Here is a 12,004-nt window from a genome sequence, read left to right as displayed (position 1 = left end):
TCCTCCAACTGCTTCCAGAGGAAAGCAATCGGGCTACTCTTCAGGAGTGCTGGTAGGACTGTCCAGAGAAAGAATCTCTGGGTCCCAGGTTATGTGGGTCCCCTCTGCCTTGGTAGGGATGCCTTCCAGAAAGTTACCCCCTCTACCCCTGGGGGTGAACTCGCCACATCACAAAAAGATCCCTGAGAATTCTTTTGCCACAACTTTCCACTCCTCTGATTCCTGGAGAAGGAATGCTGGGGGGGGTGGAAAAACGTACACCTGCAGCAGACAGGGTCTTACCGTCCTTCTCGCACCTGGCTAGAGTGTCCTTCACTTTTGAGCAAAACAGGAAAGATGCTTCAACTGGAGTGTTCAGGAAGGAAGACTTAAAGGGGTCCGCAAAATAACAAAGGTGCAACCAGGCGTTGCGTCTCATAATTACGCCTGAACTCACAGCTCTTGCTGCCCCTTTGGTTGCATGGGATATTAACCTCATGGACGAGTTCGAAATGGATTCCAGGGTTGCGAGCTGCGAGGCAATTTTGTCATTGACCTCGTCAGACACTTGTCCTGATAGAGTTGTAGAAAGTTCAGACATTTAGTCTCTTTGGAGTCTCGTAATATGTGCCAAATAGTTCAAGGACCATATGGCAAAGGTCAATGAAGCAAAGACTCACTTCCCTAATCTGTCCACTGCCCAGGACTTCCTGTTAGGAGGATGAACAGTCTGGTTCTCTTCAGTGAGCTCCTTACTGGTGGCCGCCGCCACCACCATAGCATCTACTGGCAAACCTTTAGACCAATGTGGGCACTCCTCGGGGGGGGGTAGAATTTTATCTGGTCTCCATGGGATTGGCTCAACTGAGTCAGGATTCTTCCAGGCTTGCTGCACCACAAGCTGGACTAGCTCGTCTGCAGGTGGGTCACCCAAGAGATAGATGGATGGGCACGAAAGGCCTGCAGGAAGACTGACTCCTCAGAGGAAGGGTTGTTGGACTTCCAGTCACCCCTCTGTTTCAACATTTCAAGTACATCTCCAAAGGAGACATCTTCAGGGGTTGACCGTGGGGACGCTTCCCCTTCATCGTAATCCATATCCTCTGTAAGAGACTCCTCAGGGGAGTCTATGTACTTCCTCTTGCATGACTTCTTCCATGGCACCTCTTCAGTGGGAACTTCTGGAAGAAGGGGCCCCCTGCAGTGGTGTTTCCTGTGGCTCTCGTGCCCGATGTCCCAAACCGGTGGCTTGTATCAGCTGCAGCTCAGGGGGAGGGGACGTCTGTGGTTCCGATGCCTGCGGTTTGCTTCCAGAAGCAAGAGCCCTCTCCATCGCCTGGAAAGTGGGCCTGCTGTCCGAGGAGGGATGGGAGCCCAGATCTGAGAAAGACCACCTCAGAACTGGGGTCACACCCCACTCCATCGAACCTGCTCCCAGGAGAGGAGCCTCAAGAAGGTTCGGTGCTAACAGAACTCCTGGCATTGTGGACGGAACTGTAGACATGCTCGGGATCATACTCGGCACCGAAGAGCCTGTAGCCCAACCCTGAACCTGAGGAAGACCTGGCTCTGAAGGAACTGAAGGTCAAAGGGTTGGTTCCAGGGCTACAATGAGGTCCACTAATGGCGCCGATGAAGTGGGTACCGAAAAAGGCGGAGTCTAAGACTTTGATACCTGCAAGGAGGTCAAAGGAGGAGAGTAAGATGGAGTCCATGTCGAGACACTCCCAAGTCCGAAAGGTGGATGGGTCTTAGATGGTGTAGGAATCCCCCTGGCTGTTAGCAGCTGGTCCACAAGGCACACCCCATCAAGTACAATAAGGTTTCTGGTGGATCTATTGGATATCACTAATGGGACTCCAGACACTCAAGGAAGGGGCTATATATCTGTCCCAGAAAAGGGTCCACTGATGGGGAGTATCGGGTCCATATTGTGGTGTCCAATGGCATTGCTGTCTTGAGTTTGGAGATGAGGAGCAATGGAGCATCTATTGCAGTCATGGGTACCGTAGATAGACTGGTGCCGAAATGGCTCTTTGTACCAAAATGGGTGTGGGGGTAGTTACTGGAGGTTCAGCCAAAAGTGGGGCCATAGTCATGGGTACTGAAGGAAAGCTCAGTGCCGTGGCACTAGGTACCAAAGAGGGTGAGGGTGAGTCAATTTGTAATTTAGTTATGGATGGTGCTGTAGACATTACTGGTGCCAAAACAGGCACCGACAACATAAAGACAGTTGACAAAACCAAGGTCAGTGTTGTAGGAACTGGCTTCAGCTCCGATGACAGTTTAGGCATTTTCTGTTTAGGTGGCTTGTCCAAATGACCAGAAGGTGAAGAGGGGGAGAGCATTCTGATGCAGAAAGAGTCTCTGAAAAGGGTGTCTTAAGGAGGCCCTTCAGAATTAGCTTGTTTTTTTTTTTTGTTCATTCATAGTCCGAGTACTAAATCCTTTACAAATAGAACACAGAGGTTTCACAGAGAGATGGGGCACCACAAACAATACACACAGTCCTCATGAGCATCACTGTTTGGCATTTTTCTACTACATTTCAGGAATTGCTTAAAGCCTGACATACTTTTCTTTTCAGACATCTTCGATACACACACACACAATAAACACCTTAAAGAGATGGCTAGAAGGGAGATTTATATATATATATATATATATATATATATATATATATATATATATATATATATATATATATATATAGTTTTTTTTTGTTTGTTTTATGAAAGGAGAAAGAGCTGCCAGCAATGGTATATAGGAATTACCACACTCGTAGGGAGAAAGGCCATACCACCAATGGTACTAAGGTTACCGAAAGGCAATTAAGAAAAGGAGTCAACTGGAACAGTAAAGGCTAGTGACAGACAAAGATAAACAAAGATAAACAAAAATCAGGAAAATTACAAGAAAAGTCCTATCAAACTCTATAAAATATCACAAAATGTTCGACTTAGCTGAGAGCTGGCTTGAATGTGGCTTTACGGCTATGTCGCAAACAAGATCTGGGGTGACAGGAAGAAGGGCATTATCGATAAAAGCTTAACTTGAGAGTTTTTGCTGGCACGAGCTTGGTATAAGGCCGACTCGGTTGAGAGGACAGAACCGACATCCCATCAGTGATGAATTAATGAAGATTAACATCAGATGCAGGGGTTTCTACACACTGCTCCACATGCACATATGGAACAGTGCCCCTTAGCAGGGGTTTCAAAACACTGCTCCACACGTACATATGGAACAGTGTCCATTAGCAGGGGTTTCTACACACTGCTCCATGCACACAGTTACAGATGCAGTTTAATGTGACTGACATACTGCTTTGGAGAACACAAGTTCTCTAAGAGGATATTAATATAGGAGGAGAGTCCAGCAACATGTTGCGACTTCATGGCAGCATACTAAACCATGCAAGAACAAAAAGGCTGCAATCTTGCAACTCAATGAACACCTGTGTTCAGTGAATGTCAGATAAAGAAACAAATAAATGGAAATGAAATAAAGGGAAAACTAACAAAAGTAAGTGCAACAGGAATTACGAAGAGCTGAGCTGCCATTTAATTTTCTCCTTGCTATCAGCGGCACTTAAAAAGTCTTATTAATGAGTGTGGGAAAATAAAGCAAACTAAAGCAGTTGACTGCATTAGAAGTGTGTGTGTGTGTGTGTGTGTGTGTGTGTGAGAGTGAGAGAGACAGAGAAACAGACTTTAGGCATGTGTAGGTGTGTGTTGGGGTTGCAGTGCAGTATATCTATTTTTTTTTAATCTTTTTATTGCAGTAAGAAAAACAATGTGTACACATTCAAGAAAATAGTTGTAACTGCTGGGCCATATCCGTGAGTGCTGTGTGCATCTTAGTTTCTGTACATGTGTGACAGACTTGCCTCTACCTGTGTGTGTGTGTGTGTGTGTGTGTGTGTGTGTGTGTGTGTATATACATTATTAAATGCATACATAATCTATATTTTGGATGTAATATGCATCCTTCAGCAGTTGTGTATCCTTCATTAACTTTGAAAGATTAGGCAGAGGAACTAAAAAAAATATTTTACATCAAAAACTCTAATACCAGAAATATTTCTAATACTCATGAATTCAAAAAAGCCTTAAAAGAAACTATGTGGAACTCATGGACATGCCCCTGCCAAATTCCTTCCTAACTCTATTCTGTCACTCATACTTCTACTCCTCCTACCCCTGTACTGTCACTTCCAACTCCAAACTGTGCATCTCTATCTTACCTGCTCCAGACACTGAACTATGTCTGAGGTAACTTCCATTCTGTACTGCACACGCACCTAATCCCACTACCTTCACATGTACCTTTTATTATATTTTTGAATATTTAACAGCGTAAACAGCAACTATTTTCTGTATTTGAATGTATTACAGTATAGCATGTGTACACAGCCACTTTCTGTATCAGAATTATTGCCAGTTGAAGAAATTTCTGTAGATACCACTACTGCATTGTACTTTTAACTTGTTTATACAGCTACTATGTGTTATACATAATTTACATTAGATGCTTGCTACTCTCTACTTTTCTATACATTAAACTGTATTCTGTTCTTGGAGCTTTTCTCCCTGGGCCTCCACTGAAAATGGGCTCAGGCTCAGTCGGACATACCCAGTTAACAAATGTCAAAATTAATAAAATAAAGTATACAATAATAATAATAATAAACTGAATAAATACAAAACAATTTAACAGACAGACCATTGTCTAAGTGCAGTCATCCCCAGCAGGGTGTGTTACAGAGAAATAGTGGACTGCCCAGGGGAGTGGATGCTATCTTCCAGTGGTGTCAGTCCTCAAAACACCCCTTGGTTGTCCAATATTTCTTTGTAATGCCCACCCTGCCAGGTATTATGTTTTAAGTGTTGCCATATACACCATCCTTGTGGCTAAAATCCAAGCAAAACTAAACTATACCTACCAATCAATGTTTCAGTAAATGGCTTCTCACTAAACAGACTTCGCAGCACACTGTACTTTTATAAGCTAAGCCTCCTCTCACAGCAGGGTAATGGGTGCACATCTTCAAATAATCAACAGTGACATGCATATTCTATACAGTCCAAAAGATTTCTCTCCTGTTCTGCTTCCCTAAATATAATATCACAGCTCTGAAAACATCAATGCCTGGCTTCCAACAAGAAAAAATAAATAAATGAGTCAGCTTCATTGCAAACATTTTTGTCAACACAAGTATAAAATGGAGGGACCACATCCCAACCACACTAAAAGCAAACAATCTGACTACTGTGAAATTTGAACATTTGCCACATTAGGTTTGAATTCATTCCTGTTGTTTTCTATCCACTCTTTTCTTACACTTTGGATTGAAGTGTTTTATCTACTATTTTCTGAAATTATGGAATGTCTTTTAATAGTGGAAATTAAATCTACACAAGAATAAGACAACCTGTCTTCTTACACACTGTGTAACAGGTTGTCAAGCACATGCTACAACTGTATAGCTGTAATCACTCTTGCTTGTTTATAGTGAGCATTTTTAATGTTTCAGCAATCAGTTTTTAAAAATAAAAAGTATAACCACCTGGTTTTTAAGCTCTTCTTTCTGCCAAATCCACATGGTAGTCATTAATTATTGCAGTTAAAAACAGGCATGCGTTTACGATATCAGTCACCAACAAGATGTTGCGCCTTGCTGGTCACATGGTTGGGAATATCTCGTATTAATGGACATCTGCAAGCTCATACTGACACACAGGGTCTAGTCCCATCATGGCATTAGAAACACAAAACACTTGGAGAAATTAAACCGAGACAGAAAACGCATTATATAACTTGACAACCACACAAGTGTATTCATTCAAAAGTCCTGCCAACTCACACTGTGACACTAGTGAGTGCATGTCTCCTAATCAATAACTAGCAATGAAGATATGACACCTACAATATCAAGTATGCATAGAACTCCCACAAGCTGCACCTAGCAGAAGAAACATTCCTCTGCAAGAGGAATGGAGGGGCAGTATTCATTAACCCAACAAGGTGCATCCTATGAAAGATCAGATGACACAGCATGAACTCATCTGTTATATTTAGCATTAAGAATCCTCCCTGATGGGTTCCTGCATCAGACAAATCTCACCACTGGTGATTGCAAAAGCATAGAGTTCAGACAGCAGGGTCCAGGAGCAATCCAAAATGAAACCCAGCAACCAGAATCACAACTAAGACAATAATGCTTGATGAATGTATGCAATGAAGAATAAACAGCTGCAACACAAACGTCTGCAATGGAGATATTCTTGACACTTGAAATAATCACTGGTGGTACTCACATTTTTGGTAGAGTGTGCTTTGACCTAAGCACTTACAAATGGGTGCTCAGCCACTGATGGCAAAAGCAATGCAGCTGGCAAACCAATTGAAAAATGTCTGCTGGGCAACCACATTCTTTTCCCACCCCAAATGAAAGGAGATGACCAGCATTTCCCAAACTATCCATCTGGTTGAGGCAACAGCTGAGCTATTAGTGCATGTCCAATCTCTTTGGGATGTAATAGGCTCTCACACTTTCCTGGTTTCAGTGAACCTTAAGAAAATGGACTGACCAAGTGACTGGTCCAGAGACAACTCCAAAACTACTTTTGGGAAGAAATGTGGGTTCATCCAGAAGAAGCAGAATAACCAGGGAGACACAGTGCACCCCTCTACACATATAAGAACTGTTTCCACTTGGATGAATACGCCTGCTCAAGTGAAATGTTTCCTAGCAACCTCAACAGCTTCTCAGGCTCTGACCTCCAAAGGGATCAGAATGTCTGCATTACGAGCAAGGTCATAATGTGGAGCCAACTGCTGCCTTAACCATGGGATACATCCTTGGTGTGGATCACAAGTTTCCAGTATTTCTAGGGCCACATTACAGCCTGAAGCCTGACCCTCCTCAACCACCCAAACAGCAATGATAATGAGCCTTGGTCTTTCTTTCCTGAAGTTTTAGCTGAGACATTGAATAAGGCTGGAATACATACAAATAACGGAATACATGCAAGAGGGTCTTGTGCCACATAACAGTGAACACACCCACTACCACCTTCCCCTTTCGAAATGGGTTTGTCTATGAAACTGTGAAGATCAACCAAGCAGCATACACTTTTTAGAAATTAATCAATGTTTTGTTTGCTTAGCTGTTGAAATATGTTTCTCCTAAAGGCATTCTCATGATGCAGTTTTGCTGCTTTTCATGGCACATTTCCAAAGTGCATGCACATATAATTAACTTGTCACTAAATTTCGCTAGAAGTGGAAACATCGCCAAGATTCCGGGCTAGAAAAAAATATTATCAAAATGGTGCACTTTCTCAAACTTCACTCTGCAATTAAAAGAAACCTATAAAAGTGTTACAAAAATGCAGGGAGAGAATTTTAAGATGTTTTCAGACTGATGACCTTCAGAAATACAATGCAAGTTATTTCAATGACTTCTGTAAAAAATCATCTTCTAAAATTATGTACGGGTATAAAGTTAGAAAAAAATGTGAACACTGAATATATGTACCTAAAAAATCTAGCTCATCTAAGAATATTACGAGAGTAAAAGTAGTCTTATTTTTTTGCAGCTGGGCAAACCACACACTCTCTCTATTAATACCCACAACTGCAAGATCAGTGCAACTTCCGAGAACCGCAACAATTACTGACTGTTACCCCCTCTCCCTGAGGTTGTATGATTTCACAATGAATGATTAAGTATAAGTACAGAGAGTTGCATACCTGCAATACATGCTGTGTTTAGTCTTATGAACTGTACTGTGTTGACATGTTCAGCACTTTCTGTCAAAAGCAAGGATCAAACACGGACACACTGTTATGGTGCTATTATGACTCATAAAACTGTGCTTCACAACAGAAAACAGAGAGCACTGCTTTCCCTTGAATGGCAAACAGGTCAATCTAAGGAATGTGCCACCGCTGGAAAACTGTAACCAGACATGCTCTATGAATCTGTAGCTCCAGGAAAGGACAGGGGGAATGACTCATCTACCAACTCAATCACTTCCAAATGATGTGAAATGCCAGCAGAGTGATGTCACCAGCTACAGTCCACTACAAGAATGCTCCTCATTGTACACAAGTATGACCCTATGCCACTTTTAAAATCTTTAGAACCTGAAGTACTGTACTCAGCTTCAAATGGCTGTAATACTGCCTTCTCTACAGTGACTACTCCAGCCCACTAGTGGAGTGTTTGTCACTGCAACATGCGTGACGGCCCACAAGATGGCTGGTATGAACCATCAATGTCAGTTCAAGCCATTTCTCATAATTGTTCTCAGCATCTTTGAAAAAGGGATTAGCAGCTGGAGAGCTGGAATCATTTTCAATGTTAATTTGCAGAAGCAAAAGGAACCTCCAAGAAATTATTTTAGCCAAAGCATGAGAGCATGTCATGACCACTGCTATACATGGTTGCAATCTTATGCAGAGTACTGCTCAAAGGTGAGCATATAAAAGACCAACACTAGAGCACAAGTAAATGGTGCTGGAATTTGCACTACTTAAAGGCCGTTCATGCTGAGAGAGAAGTTAACACTGGACTTGGCCTAGATTTTGGACAGAATCTCCTGGTACTCTCTTGTACCTGTGACAAGCTCTTAGCAGACATCAGATATTTGTTTGTTGTCCAAACTCTGTGTTGCAAAATCTTATGTGGGATGGCATACTTAACTCAACGCTGACCCACTAGCCCACAAGGACTTGAAGGCTCTTACATGATTACAGGACGAGAGTTCTTGGTCTTGTGCACCACCATTATTTGATCAGATGATTGAAAAGACAACTTCCTGAGATCAAGCTGGTTGATCATAGGTTTTAATCCATCATCCAAGGACAAGATAGTGCAAGAACTCTGGGATATATCTCACAGGATGAGAGCAGATGGTGCCCTTTCCTCAGCCAAAGCAGAGGAAGAGTTGAAACTCTAGCTCTAACTACTTCAGTTGATACTGGCACATAGAGAATTTGGGTAAGAAGAACAAAGTGAACCTTATAAATACCTTGAGGAGGGTCATTCCAAGTATCTGTCTTTGTGCCAGTGATCTGACATGTGTCGGCAGGTGAGAAAAGGGAACCTTCCTCTAGTCTTCATGGGAAGAACTCTTAACAAAAGGCATTCTCTTGGTCACAAAGCAGCTTTTTTCATACAAATGGCCAAGCTAAACCTCAAGTACATGCAGCAGTTTCAACACTGTGGTTCTCTCTTAAGAGACAATAAAGACAAAGATAATGCAGGTCTTGCTCAGTAATCTTATAGTCATATTAGCACTTGTGTTATTCTTCTTAAGGTATGCTAACCCAAGACTTTACAATCAAGTTCAGAGTTCCACATTGTACAAGCAACAAGGAAAAGAAAATGGCTGCCTGTAAGGCTGAGTAAGCTTATACGTACTGCATTGTGTTTGGTGTGCAGACGCATCCAAATACAGGCTTTTACAAAGCCAGAATCTGATTGACAGTGAAGATATACATGGCCAAGTACTTGCAGAGGAATTTATATATATGGGTGCCAGTGATTATATCAAGTGTGTGTTAAGTCAACAGCTATTCAAGTCAACTGTGTATGGTAGACTAGGCAGGTGAGTGACAGGTGTTTGAAATCACATAAATACAAAGGTTGGGGAATTTGTCCTTAACCCATATTTGTTCAGTTTCAGAGTTAATATATATAATTAGCAGGGGATGTGGGGAGTGCAAGGGGGGGGGGGGGCTTGTCCTCTGCAAAAAAACAATGTTTTATTTAATTTCTAAAATACAAAAGATTGCATGCTCCAGGGCTGTTTATTAGCACGTGTGCTGCTGTGTCGACTTCTGTATATCTCTGTGCAGTCGACTTTGGGTGTTTTCGCTTACAAGTGGTAATGTATGTATATATATATATATATATATATATATATATATATATATGTGTGTGTGTGTGTGTGTGTGTGTGTATGTGTATGTGTGTGTGTGTGTGTGTGTGTGTGTGTGTGTGTGTGTATATATACACATATATGTGTATGTATGTATGTATGTATGTGTGTGTGTGTGTGTGTATATTTTATATATATATATATATATATATATATATATATATATATATATATATATGTTGTTGTTTGTCTTTCGGCTTTTCCCGGTTAGGGGTCGCCACAGTGGAACTCTGGTCCACTAATGATTGGCAGTAGATTTTCATGAATGCCAAGATGCCAGCTTGACGTTCAACCTTCAATGAAGGCACACCCATTTACGCATGTCTTTCGAACGCCCACCCAACTGCGGGGAGGACATGCAGACTCCACACAGAAGGCACTCCCCGCACTCCAGCAGAGAATCGAATGGGAGAACCTCTTGCTGTGAGGCAACAACGCTACCGCTGCACCACCACGGATGTCCCATATATATATATATATATATATATATATATGTGTGTGTGTGTGTGTGTACATATATATATATATATATATATATATATATATATATATATATATGAAAACAATTGCCCAAAGTAAGATGAAAGGAGCACAAAAGTCAGCAACAAGTTCAACAAACATGGTTTTCAGCAAAGACAAATCCAGTAGTGAATCCAATAGTGAATCATTGCTTTTATGTAGTTTATTATTTAGGATTCACACAAGTTATCAGTGTTATATTGTGTTATATATAGAGTTTTGTGTGTTATTTCTTTAAATGAATTTTAATTGTTTAGTGAGCAAGCTAATTGATTCATCACCAGATGATGCACAGTCATGTGATCAGTTGCATTGCTATATAAGTTTCAGTAGTGTTGAGTTCATTATCTGATGAAGCGGATGTTAGTCCGCGAAAGCGCTCATTTTTAGTTAATAAAAGTTTTTATCTACTTAACATTGGATTGCTTGGTTCACTATTGGATTCACTACTGGATTTGTCTTTGCTGAAAACCACGTTTGTTGAACTTGTTGCTGACTTTTGTGCTCCTTTCATCTTACTTTGAGCAATTGTTTTCATTTACCTTGGGACTTTGTGTGTTTTTACTATATATATATATATATATTACACACACACACACACACACACACACACACACACACACACACACACACACACACACACACGTATAGATACCACACAGGCACACATATTGCAGGTCAAAAACTACTCCCCTACCACCTTGCTCATGTGTGCTAACCCTAACCTTGCCTCTGACCTCAAATCCAGTCCTGCCACTATCTTAAGACAAGACCTTTCACTCAGAATACCATTACACCAGACACTGGCAAGCTACACATACATATCCAAACATGCAAGATACTAAAATTATCCCCTTATCTAGCCGTAACTCTAACCAGCACAGACACAGACACACATACACACAACACTACAGACCCTAACCCTGAACTCCAACATACATTACCACACATGCATAACAAAATCTATCCTCTTATCTACCCCATACTGTAACCCTAATAAACACACACTCCACCCCCAATACTATCCATGTGCCTCTTTCAGCAAGATGGACATTTGACAACAAGGACATTTGTCAAAACAAGCATTCATAAAAAGAACCATATGAACATCTGATAAAGTGAAGTGTTCCCATGTACATACACATGCACACAGAAAAAACCTTTGTTCTCTTTATTTTTTTTTGACTGGTAGTTTATTGGTTTTATGGTGTTGAGGGATGAAGTGGGCTCAGTGATGCACAGTGCTGAAGCTCTGTGAGCCAGATGAGTCATGAGTCATGACCCAAGTAATGACCAAGCACTGCAGGAACCAGTAAGGGTGGTTTGGAAGTAAGCAGCTGATTCCTGCTCCTCCATTGGGGAAGGGGGCAGTTCAGCTCTCTGCTGGACTGATACTCATTGGATGCTGGGAGTCAGAACAAGTTTGCCAGCAGCAAGGTGGTCACGATAGGAGGTGTGGATAACCAGCCCGAGCATGCTATAGCTTGAGATTTGCATGTATTGTAGTGTGCATATCTAAGAGCCTGATTTTATAAGCTGAACTATCAGCTGCT

The 12,004-nt window shown here is 41.6% G+C and overlaps 1 protein-coding gene across 2 annotated transcripts in view; it reads right to left on the bottom strand.

Annotated features, from left to right (window-relative positions):
- The window catches only part of LOC122792322 (nuclear receptor coactivator 7-like), a 1,388,015-nt gene that overhangs the window by 167,874 nt on the left and 1,208,137 nt on the right, over positions 1-12,004 (bottom strand). The window lies entirely within an intron of this gene.

Source organism: Protopterus annectens, chromosome 1.part2, assembly GCF_019279795.1.
Source record: "Protopterus annectens isolate FY-2018-M chromosome 1.part2, PAN1.0, whole genome shotgun sequence".
NCBI classification, from domain to species: Eukaryota; Metazoa; Chordata; order Ceratodontiformes; family Protopteridae; genus Protopterus; species Protopterus annectens.
The sequence above is the reverse complement of the archived record's forward strand: the minus strand, read 5'-3'. Positions and strand labels throughout refer to the sequence as shown.